General features: G+C 36.2%; 1 protein-coding gene across 7 annotated transcripts in view; it reads left to right on the plus strand.

Moving 5' to 3' along the window:
- The first annotated feature begins 9,149 nt into the window (after positions 1-9,149).
- B3GALT1 (beta-1,3-galactosyltransferase 1) overlaps positions 9,150-16,576 on the plus strand; it is a 582,447-nt gene continuing 575,020 nt past the window's right edge. For all 7 annotated transcript variants that reach the window (XM_081261274.1, XM_081261268.1, XM_081261272.1 and 4 more), the window contains exon 1: positions 9,150-9,476. The gene's annotated coding sequence lies outside the window, so the exon portion shown is untranslated. The remainder of the gene's footprint in view (positions 9,477-16,576) is intronic.

The following is a 16,576-nucleotide window of genomic DNA, read 5'->3' on the forward strand; positions in this document are numbered from 1 at the left end:
AATAAGAAAAAAGCATACTACATGTTTGACAAATTACACTGTCAGAAAAATCAGATGTTTGGGTTTTTAGAATAACCATGACAACAACAGAACTTTGACTCTCTAGAGTTTAAACAATCATCAAATTCCCAAACTTGCACCAGTAAGAAACAGGCTATAAAAAGATAGTTTATGCCTCATCAGCAGCCTCATACAGGATTACAGAAGATAATCTACAAGGAAGATGTTCTTTCAGTGGAAGGATAGAAGAAAATTCCTCCCAGAAAGTGGAATAGGATCTCATAAAGGATCTTTCCCTTACTCAAGATGGGAGTTTTCTCTACTGTACAATGTTTTCTTGATTGTTATGGAACAGTGTTTCCTTGGTGTCTCCCACTATGGTCACTTCTAAGAAGACCATTTTTAATTAGTACAATGCATGCTGTTGTTTGGGTATGCAGGTGTAGGGATTGTCTTTTAGTTTATAGTTTGAGGAGGCATATCAAATCTGGTAGAGAATAATAATAGAGATGTGCAGCACATCTTGATTTTGAGTGAAATAAAAAAGAAAGGGAAGACTATAGAAGAAACTGATGAGCTGTTCATTGAAAGTTTCTCTCTTTCCTCCTGCTATTTCCAGATTCCTGTCTAGTTGATGTGGAGATGTCATTGAGTTCTAGCCAATAAAAAGCTAGTCTAAATGACACGTCACACCTGAGTGACCTTTCTTACATTCCTCAGTACTTTCATTCTCAGGATGAGTTTAAAAGCTGTGTGTTGAAAATGTAAGCGATCATGTGGAACAAACCCCTTTGTTGCCTCATCACTACACTAACAAAGCAAGAAAATGGTTTTCTACTGTATTAAAACATTGCAAATTAGAATTCTTCTGTTGCAAGATAGTCACCCTAACAAATACCTTAGAAAAACTTTCCAGAAAAACAACAACAACAACAACAACAAAAATGAAATAGAACCTAAAATTCACTTGCAATGAAGAAACATATGAATATTAGCAGGAAAAATGAGCAAAAATCCTCAGACAGAATTGAGCTTTGAAAGCATGTAAAAACACTGAGGCAAGTCAACCACCTCATCTTTATGATTATTCATGATCTTATATATTAATTAATAATGATGGTGATTGCCTACATAACGTAAATATATTATGCATTTATCTTTAAGGTACTATAGTAACTTTATTGTTACACCCATTTGACAGGTGAACAAACTAAGACAGAGATGTATGTAACTTGCCTTGGTTTAACATCTCTTGTGATATAGACTTAGAATTGTACTCACATCTGTCTCCCAAATCCACATTCTTTTTAATTTTTTATATTTTTTAAATTTTTAAATGATATACAAAAGTAACCTAAATTCATAGTGCTTATTTTATTTCCATGTTTAGAAAGCTGAACAGTTTAAAATTTCCCTGCTATTACCCATTGAATATAAATGAAAATGTTTATATGATGGTTGAGGTCTTGAGGTTGAGGGTTCCAAAATGATCCAAATCATACTTCCATTAAATATAGTTTAAGTTGATCACTGAAACCAGCACTCATCTCAATGCACTACTTTTAGTAATATTCACAAAATAGATAAAATACAATATCTCATCTATATTTATATCAGTTTACACTAGCCACTCTACTTCAGTGAATATAGACATATAACACACGAATGATTTGATGACTAATTTTCATTTGTTTCTTGTGGGAAGTCAAGCACAAAAATGTACTTGCACACATTTTAACCCCCCCCAACTCCTTTTGGCTGATCTGAAATTGTGCTTCATATAATTATTTTGTTACTCTCTAGAAAATGATAATGTTCTTGCCCCCAGAGGCTAAAGCCCAACAAAGAGGAGCTATGTTCTAGTGCCAATACCAGCTGTTGGAAATTGTCTTCCAGCTCAAATTTGGTGAATTGTTTTTTAGATTTTAGGGATTCTGGTTCCATTCTTAGAAATAACATTTTTTTCAAAGGCTAAAAAGATATGAAGTAGTTATCTTAAAATTTCTGAGTGTGTACTATTAAAGGATTTCCAGGTTGCCACAACTGCTTGAGACCTTTTATAGAGTTTAACAGACACTCCCATTACAGCATTTTTGGTATACTTAACCAGGTGCTGTGACCCTGGGGTGCTGTTAGAAGGACTTAAGATGACATGTGGCTTGGTACTGGATTTGCTCAGGGAGATTTCCACTGAAGACTTAAAAACCATAGGGCAGGGCTGGGGATGTGGCTCAAGCGGTAGCGCGCTCGTCTGGCATGCGTGCGGCCCGGGTTCGATCCTCAGCACCACATACAAACAAAGATGTTGTGTCCGGCAAATACTAAAAAAATAAATATTAAAGTTCTCTCTCTCTCTCCCTCTCTCTCACTGTCTCTCACTCTCTCTTTAAAAAAAAAAAAATTAAAAAAAAAAAAAACATAGGGCAGTGGCTCTATAAGAGCTGATCAAGCAGGAGGTGGTGGGGCAAGATACAGTCCAATACAAGAAAGATACATTACCATCTAGTTTTCTCATACAAAATAAGATTGATTCTAATGTGACATATTTATAGAATATCTAAAGCCTATAAAGATGTTTTTAAAATGTATCATGTTGAGAATTTGACTTATTTTACCCTATGCAGCCATATTTCACAATGTTCTTATTATAAATATTTATAATTAATGTCTCAATTGAAAAGTGCTTGATGAGAATCTGAATTGCTTTTCTAAGAATGAGGTACTTGACTTGAATCAAGTACTATATAGGTCTAACTGTTGAGTATAATTAAGAAAAAAAACTGAATACAGTGAATACACATAAAATATTTCAACCAAAACATTGAATAATACAAAAATAAAAGTTGTTATTGCAATTTTAGAAAAATAAAAATTTTGAAATAATGGGTTTTGTATTTGGAGATATTCATGTGGAACTATTAATAATTCACACCTTTAAAGAAAGAAAGATCATTTATAAAGAAAGAATTGTAATTTCAGACAGAATTGTAAAACTAGAACATGAGGATCTGGGTGATAAAATTTACAATATTCTAAATCACATAAGTCAGATTTTAAAAAAATTCTGAAATGTGAAATCAGATTTTCACTTTATGATTAAATGAATATTACTAAGAAAATTAGGTTTTACTGCCACTTTTTAAAAATTTACTCCCACTTTTGCTTCTAATCACAGTTAAAAGTCCTTTCTGCTAGCAGCCAGAGGCAAATGGTACATTATATGATATTAAGCTCATAAACATGCTCTCAACTTCCTAGTTATTTTAAAGCCTCAAAGATTCTTGACATAGCAAGGGCATAAAATATTTTGTTGGGTGTTTTTATTTTAGGGCTTCAACAGGGAGATGTGCAAGTCTATTACATTTTTCTTAGTGAATGTAAAAGTATTCCATGGTGCTCCCTACGTATCTGTGTAGTCACCATGCAATAAAACAAAAGCAGCAATGGCTTTGCATGCTTCACTTACCAACTAAACAGCACAGCTTACTTCCCACTAACATCACCAGGTCAACAGTCGGTACACTAGCAGACTGCAAAAAGGTTACTGAAATATTTTTTGCAACTTGGTGTTATAGATATTCAGAGACGTGGATTTAAAATTTCAATCCTGTTATAAAATATCAGTCCGTTGATAAATAGACAGTGCAGCTTATGGAATATAGTATAGGCATGCAGTCAACTTCCATCACAATATGAAAAACAACAGCAAAAAAAATTGCTAAAGGAGAATGCTATAGGTTTATCTTTCACTTCAGGTACAAATATTAAGGCAGGCATTCAGAGCAGATTTTTTTTTTTTAAAAATAGAGCTTTGCAAACTTAATATCTAGAAAGTAATTATCAAGCTGCATGGCAGCATAAAGTCCTATTGATCCAAATTTCTCTTTCTGTATGAACTTCACAGACTTGCATGACTTGGCATCAGTAAAAGCTAATGATGATTCATGCTATTAGCTGCAACAGGCCCAGTCCCTAGGAACTTAGCTCTGACCTTTCATTAGCACTTTTCTCCCAAGGCAAGTAGGATCCTTCTCTAGGCATACTTCCTAATCACCCTAAAACACCTGGAGAATCAGTTAAAGGCCAGACTGGGTGAAGGGCTGGGATGCTAAGGAAAAGTGAAGATTCAGTCTAAGGGGAGAAAGCACCTGACCTTGTAATCTAGTGAGCAATCCTGGAAACCCTGGAAAACAATTTACATGTTAAAATTTAAACTGTACAAAGTTAAAATAGTTAGTTACAAAAATGCATTTAAATGCTATCAGCTGGTTTTAACTTTTAGCAGCATTTACCTCTCTCCTCCCTCTAAAACCCTATTTAACATTTATGAATTCACTTTTCCTTGATCAAACATTTATTGAGCTCCTAGCACAATACTAGGCACTTAAGTAGCATTCTGTTATGGCTTACAGAAGTCATTAATTTTTTAAAATTAATTTTTTAAAATTAATGTTTTAAATGGCTCCTGAAGCAAGTATTGATTCATAAACATAAGGAATGGCTGCACAAATAACTTGAAAACACTTCTCTTTCTTACTCCTTCTCATCTCTTATTGTATCTCCTTCAATCTCCCTTCTCCTGCATGCATGGTCTCCTTTCACTTTTCCACTTCACAATGGATCAATGTAATGAGCAGGTGCTTTAAAAAATTAAGGCTAAAGGAATAAAAGCAAGTTTGAATTCTTTTAAACAAATAACCTAATTCTTAATTGTAAAAATAGAAGACAGAATCTAATAAGGCAAAGAAGCATCTTTGTTGCAATATTGGTAATGGTTTGATTTCTGTAACACTATAAACACTTACTGAAGTATTGCATTAATAATAGCAGCAGTAAAGACTGTCAGGAATTAAAGACTTTAGGTCAGATAAAGTTCTTGTATGGTATTCATTCTTCTACATAAATCATTATTCCATCTCTGTTTCAAAACAGTGAACTTAAAATAACCTCACTCTTTTCTAATATGAAATAAAATCCCATTTGAATTAGCCTTTCTTCATTCTATGTGATCAAATGCTTTTCACCCTAATCTTTTCTACCTCAATTCTCCTTTCAAAAGAAACCAAAGGTCTTCTCACCAGTCTCATGATCTCTGGTCAATACTTATAGTCAACATGGTTAATTAAGTTAATATTGTTCACCTTCCAGAGCTTCAACAATCTTATGCCCTTTTTTGTTCTATTCTGCAATAAAAAAATTACTTTTTGTTAAATTTCAGATTAATCACCCCCCACTCCCACAAAAATTAATACCATTCCTGCTTTCTCCCAAATATAAATGATCTCCCAGGCCTGTTCTCTGCTACACTTTGTCCTTGGATTCTTTTACTTTCTCTTGGATTCTGTGATTTCTCTCTGTTGATAGTTACCAAATCTCAAGTATGATGTGGTGATAAGAGTTTTGGGAGAGGAGTCTGAACACTTGCCTTCTGGGAGTTCTGTTTCCTGGAAAGTTTTGATGAGAAACTTGACTCCTATTCATTAGCGTGTATATGTGTGCACATATCCTAGTATAAAGCACATTTTAAAGAAAACTAATTATCATATAACCTGCAAAATCCAATTCTCTGTTAGTTTCTGTTGTCATCTTGTTTTGATTTTGCTTTATTCTTTTCATACGCACACCAAAAACTTGAGTAGCAAGCTTATAAGCACAAGAAATACCCATTGTTACAGATATTTTGGAGTTTTAAACATGAAGTTTTCTGTTTGGAGTAGTTACATTATTTGGGAAAAATAGATTTATTGAAGGTGTAACTAAAACCAAATTTTAAAAAGTTTTGTACTTCATTTAAATTAAGATGCAAACCTTTAAACTTGCAAATTTCAATCATATTGGAACTTGCACAGTGAAGGAACTAAGGGGAAGAAAAATCCTAGCTGGACAACATAAACAGATAAAATATACCTGATAGTCAATTTGTCATAAAACTGGCAAAAGAACCTCTTTGGAATAGCTTCATCTATAGAAATAGATATTAGCTAACCATAATGAACAGGGCTTTGAGGGAATTAAATTAATTCACAGTCAAGAGAGGGTAGTATTATCATTAAATTCCAGTTCTCCACCTTTTTAGAAGGGCTTTGCTACCAGAGCCCATTGTAGCTTGCAATTCCAATTATAAGTTAATCCTCACATCTGAGAAAAGCAGGTATAGATTTGATTTTGTTTTTAATCTCTATTTTTCAGATAAGGTATCCTGGGAAAGTTAAATGACCAGTCTGAGATTACTCACCCAGACATAACCAGAAGTGAAACTTGGCTGATTTCTCTCACTCATTTCTTTTTCTGCTTGCTGAATGTAGCTTTTGTCATAACTGCCTCCAATGAAGTAACATAGTTCCTATCCTTAATCAATATAGATTTCTTGTATCAATTAATATAAAATTATTGGACATTTTCATGATTAGTTGTTATTGATAAAAACAGTGACCAAGCAAATCTCTTCCTCTACTAACAATTGAAGTGAGTTTTCTCACTACACAGGGAGAAGAAGAGATGTGTCTAAGTAGAAAAAAATAAACAAACATTAAACAGTTATTTAATTAAATATAATTGTTTCACTAAATAGTCATATAATTAAATAACACTGGGCTTTCTGTGCAGCCCATTCCATGAAATTCTTAATAGTGCATGATCACCTAGCATCAACATGCAATCTTTTCAGCTACTTCTAAAATATTTTATCATCTTCAATTATTTTTAAATATTTCAAATTTTGCACTATCAGTAGGTTGTTAATTGTACAGATTTGTTTTGCTCAGAGCTGCTCATACATAGGGCCAATAGTGTGAGTTATTAGCATTATACCTATATATCAGCTGTTGATTTTCATTAGGGTCTTTCTTCTACAAGGTAGCAATTATCTTAATCACTAAGGAATATGGTTTGTAACAGGACTATCTATTTTCAGGGATAACTGTTGTAACAGATAAAATGTAGATGTATTAAAAAATACTGGAGAATAACACATTGGGCTTATAAAAATTATATAGATATTTGTGTTTGTGTATAGACATCTCTGCAAGTTTCTCACAACATTCTAATATCAAGATTAGCTTTCATTTGAAGATTATTCCAAATTTGTCTTCTACCAGGGATATTGCTAAAGTATCATTGTATTTTAATTTTCCAATATTTAGATTTAAATTTTTAGATTTGTACATTTTACAAACATCTACAGCTTCCCCTGTGAAGTTTGAACAAAGCTTACATTTATCTTTCTCTCCCAGACTTAAACATCATTCCTATATTGATTTCCTCATATGGTCAATGACTGTGTTGATTTTATTTCAAGTTACACAATATTAGCAATAATTGCATAAATAATTTTAAAAAACTGAGCAAACAACAATAGTAAAACCTTCTCCAGATTAAAAATTCAAAGAGGTGTGGTCCATATCTCTATTTTTAACTTTTAAAGATGAACTTATTATCTGTATCAGTAGAGACATTTTTTAACTTGGAGTTTATTCGTTTTTTGTATTTATTTTTTAGTTGTAGATGGACAAATACCTTTACTTTGTTTATATGTTTGTATGTGGTGCTGAGGATCAAACCCAGTGCCTTATATGTGGAAGGCAAGCACTTTACCACTGAGCCCCAGCCCCAGCCCCAGCCCAAGTAGAGTTGTTTTTTAAGAAGAAATGGTCTGGTTCCAAAGCTAGATTTAAAATGACTGAAACAGTGAAAAACACAAGAAAACTGGAAAGAACAATGAAGATACACGTGTATTTTTTGTTCTGTAAAAACATGGCAATATACATATATATTCCATAGTAACAGTTTTTTTATAGTGGTAAAAAAATTTAGTCAAGTGTTTTAGTCAGGTGATTATTACAAAAAGGAAAAGATCATATATATATATATATATATATATATATATATATATATGTACATATACACACACACACACACACACACACACACACATATACACAATAGCTGCAGCAGCATAGCTAAAAAAAAAAAAAATACTAAATTCCAGCTACTTGCCAGACTATGTAGCTGATTTATACACTTGATTGTTGACCCTCACATCAACCTGGTAAGGGGGATATGACTCCCTACTTAAGAGGCATGTGTGGGGGGGGGTCACTTGGGGAAGACCCCTTGTCTATTAACACCTTCATGTAGAACTGGATTTCTGTTTACTTTTCTCCCTAGAATGTGGGACATAGACTTTTTGGAACTCTGGATCATTCACACATATTTGCACTGATGGGACTTAAAATGCCCCACAAGGAAAGTTCATTACAGTTTTGAGGAGAGTGGCATGGGAGAAGAGTTTGTCACTTTGGTTTTTTCTTTTCTTGCTAAATAACATAACTTTGCTACTGTTGAGTCAGACACACACTAAAAACAAAACAAATGCAAAAAAAAATTATATGGTATCATTGAGACTTAGTTATCTAAAGAAAAAGATAAGAGTAAACTAATTACGTTGCTTGCTTAAACTGTGTTGCTTTTTTATTTATTTGTTTTTGTTTTTTGGTTCCGGGGGGGGGGGGTGCAGTTGTTGGAAGTTTATTTGGAGCGGAGATAAGGAAGGTCCGTGGCTCTACCTACAACTTTAAGAACATTGCTTCCCTGGTTTCTTTCAAAGCTCGGGCACACTTCTGGGTTTATTACTAGGAGGAAGCCTGAGAAGTACCACTCTTTTCTGCTGCCGAAGGGAGGACGGGGGCGCTGTCTAGTGACTGCTTGATTCCTTCAAGGAGGAGACCACCCCATGGGATTCGCTCTCCAAGAGCGCCTTTAGTACTCGCGTCCCAAGACCGCCATACAGCGATGCCAAAGCTCTGAATCTCCGGGCCGAGGCTCTGGGGGCAGCGTTACCCCAGGACGCCCTTTCCTGCCAGGACGCGCGCTGCTAGCTGTCAGAGAGCGCCCCAGGCCCAGCTCGGCGGACAGGGCTTTCTCACCGCACCTAAGGCTCCAGAGCCAAGAACCCCTCACGACGCCCCTCTCCCGCTCCTCCCCCATCCCAAACCCCAACAGCACAACGCCGCCTCTCCCGGAAACAAGCCTGCTGAGCAAAGGCGGAGGAAAACCTTGGGCCTTCCGCTCTGATTGGTTTCCCCCAGCCGCGCAGGGCTAGGCAGCGATTGGCTGCCGGGCGTTGTCAGTCGCCGAGGCCAGAGCCATCGCCGGGGAAGCGCAGCCGGGCTCGGGTGCTCCGGCTGCCGCCGCGGCTGCACGACTGGTGCAGCTGAGCGAGCTCGCGCGGGCTCCTCCGCCGCCGCCTCCGCTGCTGCCCACCCCGCCGCGCCGCCGTAGCCGCCGGTCTAGCAGGAGGCCGCCGGGGAGGGGCGGCCGAGAGAGCTGAGCACGAGGAGGCGGAGGCGGCGGAGAAGTGATGCTGGCGCCGGGGATCCGGGCAAAGGCAGCGGAGCAGCAGCATCTTCGGGACCCTGGCTGCAGCGTCCCTGTGGCCCGTGGGCCAGTCCAGCGGCCAGAGACCACGCGCCGGGCGGGTAAGGTGCGGCCCCCAGGACCGCTTCTGTGATCTTTGAGGGTTAGGAGACTCGCAGTGACCGGGGCATCAGAGAAAGGTGTTTGGGACCCGGACAGCGAGTCCCGACGTTAGGCGAGGCTGATGCCGGTGCCCGTGTGGCTTCAGCTTGTGTGTTCTCCCTTCCGCGTTGACAGACTTTGACAGCGCGTGGCTGGCATTGTGTGTGTGAGTGTATGTATGTGTATATGTGTATGCGCGCGCACACACGCGGTTCGGGGCACTTTGTAGGGAGAGAGGTGGGTCCCCTCGGCATGGACCGATGTCCTTCAAGGATCCAGGTTGGGATGGAGTGAATAGGATGCTCTTGGCTCAGTGGGAGAAAGAATTCACAAAGCCCACAGAACAGTCTTCCGTGGATCGTAAAGATCCGGGCAAATTGAACTTTATTGCCTTAATGAAAATGAGCTGTGGATCTAGCGCGCCAGAGAAGAGGCGCGTTCACCGAGGCTCCCCAAAGTCCCACTTTGCGCTGGGGACTTGGGAGGAGAAAGGGAAAGTAATGGTTGGTTCGTCTCGCTGAAGAAAAGGAGGAAAGAAAAATTGGGGGGGAGCAGTCTAGACCTGGGGAGTGAAGAGTTTTAGGTGTCTGAAGCCTCTCCTTGGATGCTCACTGCACTTTCAGGAGCGCAGATTTAAGAGTGGAAAGAATCCAGCACTGAGGGACTAGCAGAGGCTCCTCCCGCCCGGTGGCGCCTTAGGGCGTAAGTGTCCGCGACCGGACAACTCAGAGGCGGAGTGGGGCTTTGGTACGCGATGACCAGGTGTCCAGGTGGACCCACTGCCCCCCCCCCCTCAGCCCGCCTTAACCCGCGTGCCCTCCCGGATTGAGACCAGCCCGGAGTTCTCTGGCAGCAGTCAGATGTCAGGTGGGCAGCTCCACCCTCCAAGAAAGTTCAAACCCGCAACCAGACTTAGAGCACGTTAACCACTAACGGTAACCCGGTTTATGTACCCAGCTTCCTCCAGAGATATTTTGTTTTTATTTCGTATCACATTATTTTATCTTATAAAGCCACTGGGAATTTCACTGACGCTGCAACCCCTTCCGCAGAAGGCAACGTTTATGCGCTGCTGCTAACGAATCTTGCTGTCAGGCTAAGTCCAGATCTCCGTGGCTAAGTGCAGTGGTTTCTGGATCCCGGTTCAGGACATACAAACTTGGTCTTGGCGATGATTTTCTATGTGGTCCTATTGTCTCCGTAGGATCTCTGCTAGGAAAACTTCTTGCGATATCTTGATACTAAGAAGCCGTCCCCTTCCTGGCTCAGATGGGAAGAATCTTAGGTCCTTCACAAAGGCAATGGGGTTGCAGGAAGGAATGGAGGTGGAGAGGGCAGCTCACTGCCTGTCAGTTCTGGTAAAACGAAAATTGGCCAGATCTTGAACTGGGAACAGTACTTTACCTATATCGCCTCTTAATTTCTTTCACTGTAGCAATCATTTGTCCAGGAAACAAAACAAATCACGACACAACAAAAACACCCAAACTTAAACCACAGGAACCACTTTGGTTAGGCTCATTTTTGATTTGGGAAAACAAGAGAAAATGAAAGTAAGACACCTAATAGAAATACTGTAGAAAATCAGAAGGGAGCTGTCCAAAATGTCAGGCTTTTTCGATGGTTTTGTTTGTTGGTTTAATTGGAAAGATTCTGTTTTTCCCAATTTAGTAACCAAGTTATTCTAAAGCAGATAAATAACTTATAGTCAACTAGCAGTAATGTTTGTTTGGTGTCTGAAAACTGTTGAGTGTTTTTTAATCACTTAATTGATAATTGATGAGCTGTAAATGTAATGTGTAGTATGATTTTAGTTAAACGCATTGCATTCTTAGCATTTATCATATCTGGCTAAAAAGTCTGGGTTTCTGATATAATTAAAGTATAGAGGTTGTTAGGTTTCCATATAAGATTGATCTTCTTTCACATGATATTGTTATTGTAGTAAAATTTTAGTTATTGAAACGTTGTTTAGGACATTGTTAAGGTTATTAAGCACATTAAGCTGTTGATTTTGGTTTTGTGTTTCATTTATGCAGTCCGAAGGGCTGGCAAAAACTATCCCCTTATGGGTTTTTAATGGGGGAAATAAGATTAAAATGTGCTATACATTATTAATAAATAATTTTTTAAAAAGGCTTAAGTCAAAACTAAGTTACCAATAACCGCCAACACTAAAAATGGAGCTTTTAAAGAAAATTTTAACAAATTGGCTAAAGAAGTGCTTTTCATTTTGATATCAGGTAACACCTTATAAATCTACTACATTATGTATTGGGATAAACCACAAGTCCTAAAAGGGAATGAGTCTTTGTACTCATTTTAAGGTGATCTTTTTTTAAGGCAACTTTTATTCTTAGAAATAATTTTTGCAGATAATTAAGTATATTTTTCATGTATATAATGAAGTGTAGATAAATGTGTCAATTGGCATAAGTATTGGGATAAAAACAGGAGGTATATCTAAGTGTAAGCAGAAATAATGCAGGATGTGAGGGTCAGGGTGGGATATAGGTTTATAGGTGGTAATGCATAGTGCTAGTCACTTAGTTTATACAAGCAATTCAAGTTCTGCTGGTTCTACTAATGCTCTTCAATTTTGATTTGTTTTGCTGTAGGGCAGCCCATGAATTTAGAGTGCCATATATCCTGGATGGATTTTAGTAACTCAAGTAAATGTCAACTTGTCAAGGCTCTAGGCCACTAAATTCGCTTTTTGACCTATACCAAATTTTAATTTCAGTACTTACTGGTCAACTTTTCTAAAAAGATCATACTTCATATGAAAAGCAATGCAATAGATAACATTGTCTTTTGAAATAGAATTTACTTGTCAAATCAGAGTTTGTACATGAATAGATATGATGATGAGTTTTGTTTTTATTTTACAGCAATTTGTTTTTATTCATGGTGAAGTCATTCTTTTTCTAAAAAGAATGATTTTAAGGGAATTACAGTCCTTACCCAGTATTAAATGAGAAATTCATTCTGAATATCTGCTTTTCTCTGCCTGCCTACCTGTCTCTCTCTCTCTCACACACACACAGAATGTAGCCAGAAAGTAACTACTTGTGCATTTGAAATCAATTTCCAATCCCACTCTGAATGTTAAGTGTCCATAATAGGGGAATATTTCATTGTCCTTAGTAATCATTTATTACTTAATTATGATACTGGCTTATTCAATTAAAATATAATAATTTGTACTGTGTTTCTATTCTGTGTAGGCCACTGGTCTAGTTGCTTATTATATATCACAGAATAAATCTCTGACAAAGAACCCTGCCCTTATGAGATTTATGTTCTACTTTTGGTAAAATAAATAATAAAATGGAATTATAACTAATATAGAATATTTATCTCCTATCAATCTATTTATTTCTAAACCCTCTATCCCATGGCTCAATCTCTTTCCATCTCATTTTTTGTCCAGCTAATGTGTACCCATCCATATATAGCTACACAAATATGCTCAAATTAATGTAAGCACTGAAAGTAATCACAATGGTAATCCAAAGCATGTTGCTCCTAAAGTTCTAAGGAGAACCATGAAAACACTGCATGAGATATGAGGCAAAAAGAGGGATTCCAAAATGATTAAGCAATGAAATGAAAATGTAACTGCCCTTTAAAATATCTTCAATATCAAATCAAAATGTTTTTTTGGAGAAACTAGGGTGAAAGTGTTTATCCTTTAACATATCTCTCTCAAGTTAACAACATATTAAAAGGCATTTATTAATGACTATCCAAGGTCACAATTATGTAACCTCATCCAAAGGATGGATGAGTCAGTATTGATAAGGATGAATTCAAAAGCATAACTCAGTTGATAAATATTTCTTATTCCACATTGAAAGTGTCACATTCATGAATGTTCCTCTATAAAAGCTGATCAAAACCCCTAGTGCTTGAGGTCAGAGTTTTGTAAAGTTTATACATCAGAAAGTTATTTACCATCTGATATTCTAATAAGAAATACTATAACATTCACAAATTTTCCAACTAAGTTAGTCTTTAGTTAAATATTAATTAGAGGGAACAGAGATGTATTTCAGGGGTAGGAGGTATTGGGTTAGATGCCAACTACCACAAAAACAAAACAAAACAAAATCAAAAGCAAACAGATCAATATGGTTATTCAGACAGTCCAAATATGAATAAAACTTAGCAAAATTTTACTTAGGTTCTATTCTTCCATGTATAAAAATTTTGCAATTATGGTTTCAATTTTATTTTGCTTCTATTTCTTTATTTTCTTTAGGGTCTTTAGCTTGCATATCAAAAGAATTTTTACTGGGGTGCAGTCATGCATGCCCGTAATCCCAGCAACTCCAGAGGCTGAGACAGGAGGATCACAAGTTCAAGGATAGCCTCAGCAATTTAGCAAGATCCTCAGCAAGTTAGAGAGAATCTGTCTCAAAAAAATAAAAAAGGACTAGGCACTTAGTTTGGTGGTTCAATTCCCACTAAACAACAACAACAGCAAAACAAAACAAAAAATAAACACAAGAAGAAGAAAGATAAGGAGAAAAAGAAGAAGGAAAAGAAGAAAAAAATATTACTCAGCCTCATATGAAGAATGGGAACCTAGTATTGATTTTCAACAACTAATTTGTGAATGATACTTTCATATTACAGGAAAGTTGAAATTATACCAACAAAAAGCTCTACTATGTAATAAATTAATATCAACCATTTTGAACATTCTAATGTCTAGGATTAGCACAGTTGAAGATGGAGCAAGGTCTAAAACCAGTGTTTATAACTGCTAAGTATATGTGCTAATGTACAGGGCACACAATGCTGACTCATTTCTGAATGAATTTCCATCATCCAAGAAAGGACTTGAGATTGTTGTGATCTGGTATAGGCTTAAGAAATGAAGAAGTCCTTCTGACACTGTCATCTAAATAATTTATTTCTTTAGAGTTAAGAATATATAAATCACTCACTTAAATTCTTAAATTCTTTTTTTAAATCTTGATTTTTTTTTCTTTTCTGTCTCCAGTGCAAAATTTTAGGAAAAAAAAAATGTTTTGAAAAGCAACTAAATTAAGCAAAAACATACAAGGACAACCCTGGTTTATTATGAAATTGATAAGAGCTAAGCAGGAATCAGATGTTCTGAACTGGGAAGAATCAGGTCATTGGCCCAACTTCCTCTATGTGTAAGGAAAAACACTACTCCAGGAAGTTAAATCAGTTGCCTAAAGTCAGTTGAACATGGAGCAAGGTCTAAAAACACTGTTTGTAACTGCTAAGTACATACATTTACCTGCTACCACTTACTCATTACACTGATCTATATTTTGTAAAATAGTTGTGTAAGGAGAAAGGATTGCATCTACCCATTTGTGCATGTACTCTTTTAATATTTGACATAGTGTTGCACTGTATTAGTATTAGGTTGGAAGAAAAACAACAAAAGAAAGATAAATGAGGATGCATTTAGAGATGCTGTCTTAAGATTTATATGGCTGGGGTAACTTTGCAAGTAAAACATTTCTTATGTCTATAGTGTATAGACACATATAATTCATAGAGATATATCTATATATTCTATAGAATGTAGTTTATAGATTAAAATCTTTAAACCAGAATTTTCTATTTCCTAAGGTATACAGAATTAATTCAAAGAGAATAATAGATGAGCTACAGGGACTCCAGAAATTCTCAATTTGCAAGCTTTTATAGTTCTTGAGTGCTCTAGAATAAGGAAATATGATTAAGAAAGGCTTAAAAGTTATTGTTCTAGGTTCATTTTATAAAACAGCACAAACTTCACACACACATACACACTGAGCAAGAATCATCAGAGCAGAGAGGAAAAACCTATATAGATCATGAAAAGATTTAAAAGAACTAGAACTTTTCTTTTGATACTCAATGGAAAACTATTGCTACATTCCATCAGAATACACCTCCTACATAGATATGAAGAGGCAAATCATTGTCATGAAATGTAAATTTTTAACTGAAGAGATGGCTTAAAAATGTACTGCACTTGGTTTTGAGTAATTAGCATTTTGTTTATTCTTTAGCTATGAAGTGCTTTTATAACACATGTAGATGACATCAGGGCTATATGGAGTTACTCACTGAACAAAACTTCTAGAAAATTTTTCCAGGGTCCAAGCACTCAGTCAAGGAGAGTTTCCAGAGGCAGGTTTTTTTTTTTTTGTATATAGTTAGTTATAAATATAGATGCTACTATATATGAAAACATCATGTTAAATGTATATAAATTGCCATGGCTTCATGAATAGGGAGTATGAACTAATAGTAAGCTTCCTCAATTCTGTATGTATCTATGCCAATAGACTGGAGATTAAGCATCACAGCACATCATTACTTTAGGTTCATGTCTATAAAATGCTGGTAGCATCACTGATTGCTTCATTTCCAATTTTTGAGGAGTTAGATGAATTGAATATAAGTAATATGTCATTTTTCTGAGTGAACACAGACAGCTACTTAACTACAGACAGGTAAGGTGCTATATTTAAAATAAGCAACAATTAACAAACAATAGATGGCATAGATAAAATTTAGTCATTATTTTGGCCTAATTTCCTTTATCAAAAAAAAAAAAAAGAAAGACAATCCTTAGTTTCAAAAGTTGCTGACTAAAATACAAAATAGGCCAATCCTAAAATTGCTTGAAGTCAGCTAAAAATAGTCCTTCTTTGTTGTCTTTTTTGGTTCCTTCTCTTTCTCTCTCTCTCTCTCTCTCTCTCTCTCTATATATATATATATATATATATATATATATTTTTTTTTTTTTTTTCACACACATACACACACACGTATAAACTTTTTATTTTAAATGTTAAAATTATTTCAATGCTGCCTGACATACTCTTCTAATTTTGTGTCATAGTAAGCCAACATATTAAAACTCAAAACTTTCGTCAGGGACATTTACAATAAATGTCAATATGTGGAGAACTTTACAAAATAAAAGTACTGAATATGTACATAAATGTCGTTTTATTTTTCAGAACTGGGACTGAGCCCAGGGCCTCATGTGTTTGAGGTGATCTACCACTGAGCTAAG

This window comes from Spermophilus citellus (genome assembly GCF_964194105.1).
Source record: "Spermophilus citellus genome assembly, chromosome: 11".
In the NCBI taxonomy this organism is placed as follows: domain Eukaryota; kingdom Metazoa; phylum Chordata; class Mammalia; order Rodentia; family Sciuridae; genus Spermophilus; species Spermophilus citellus.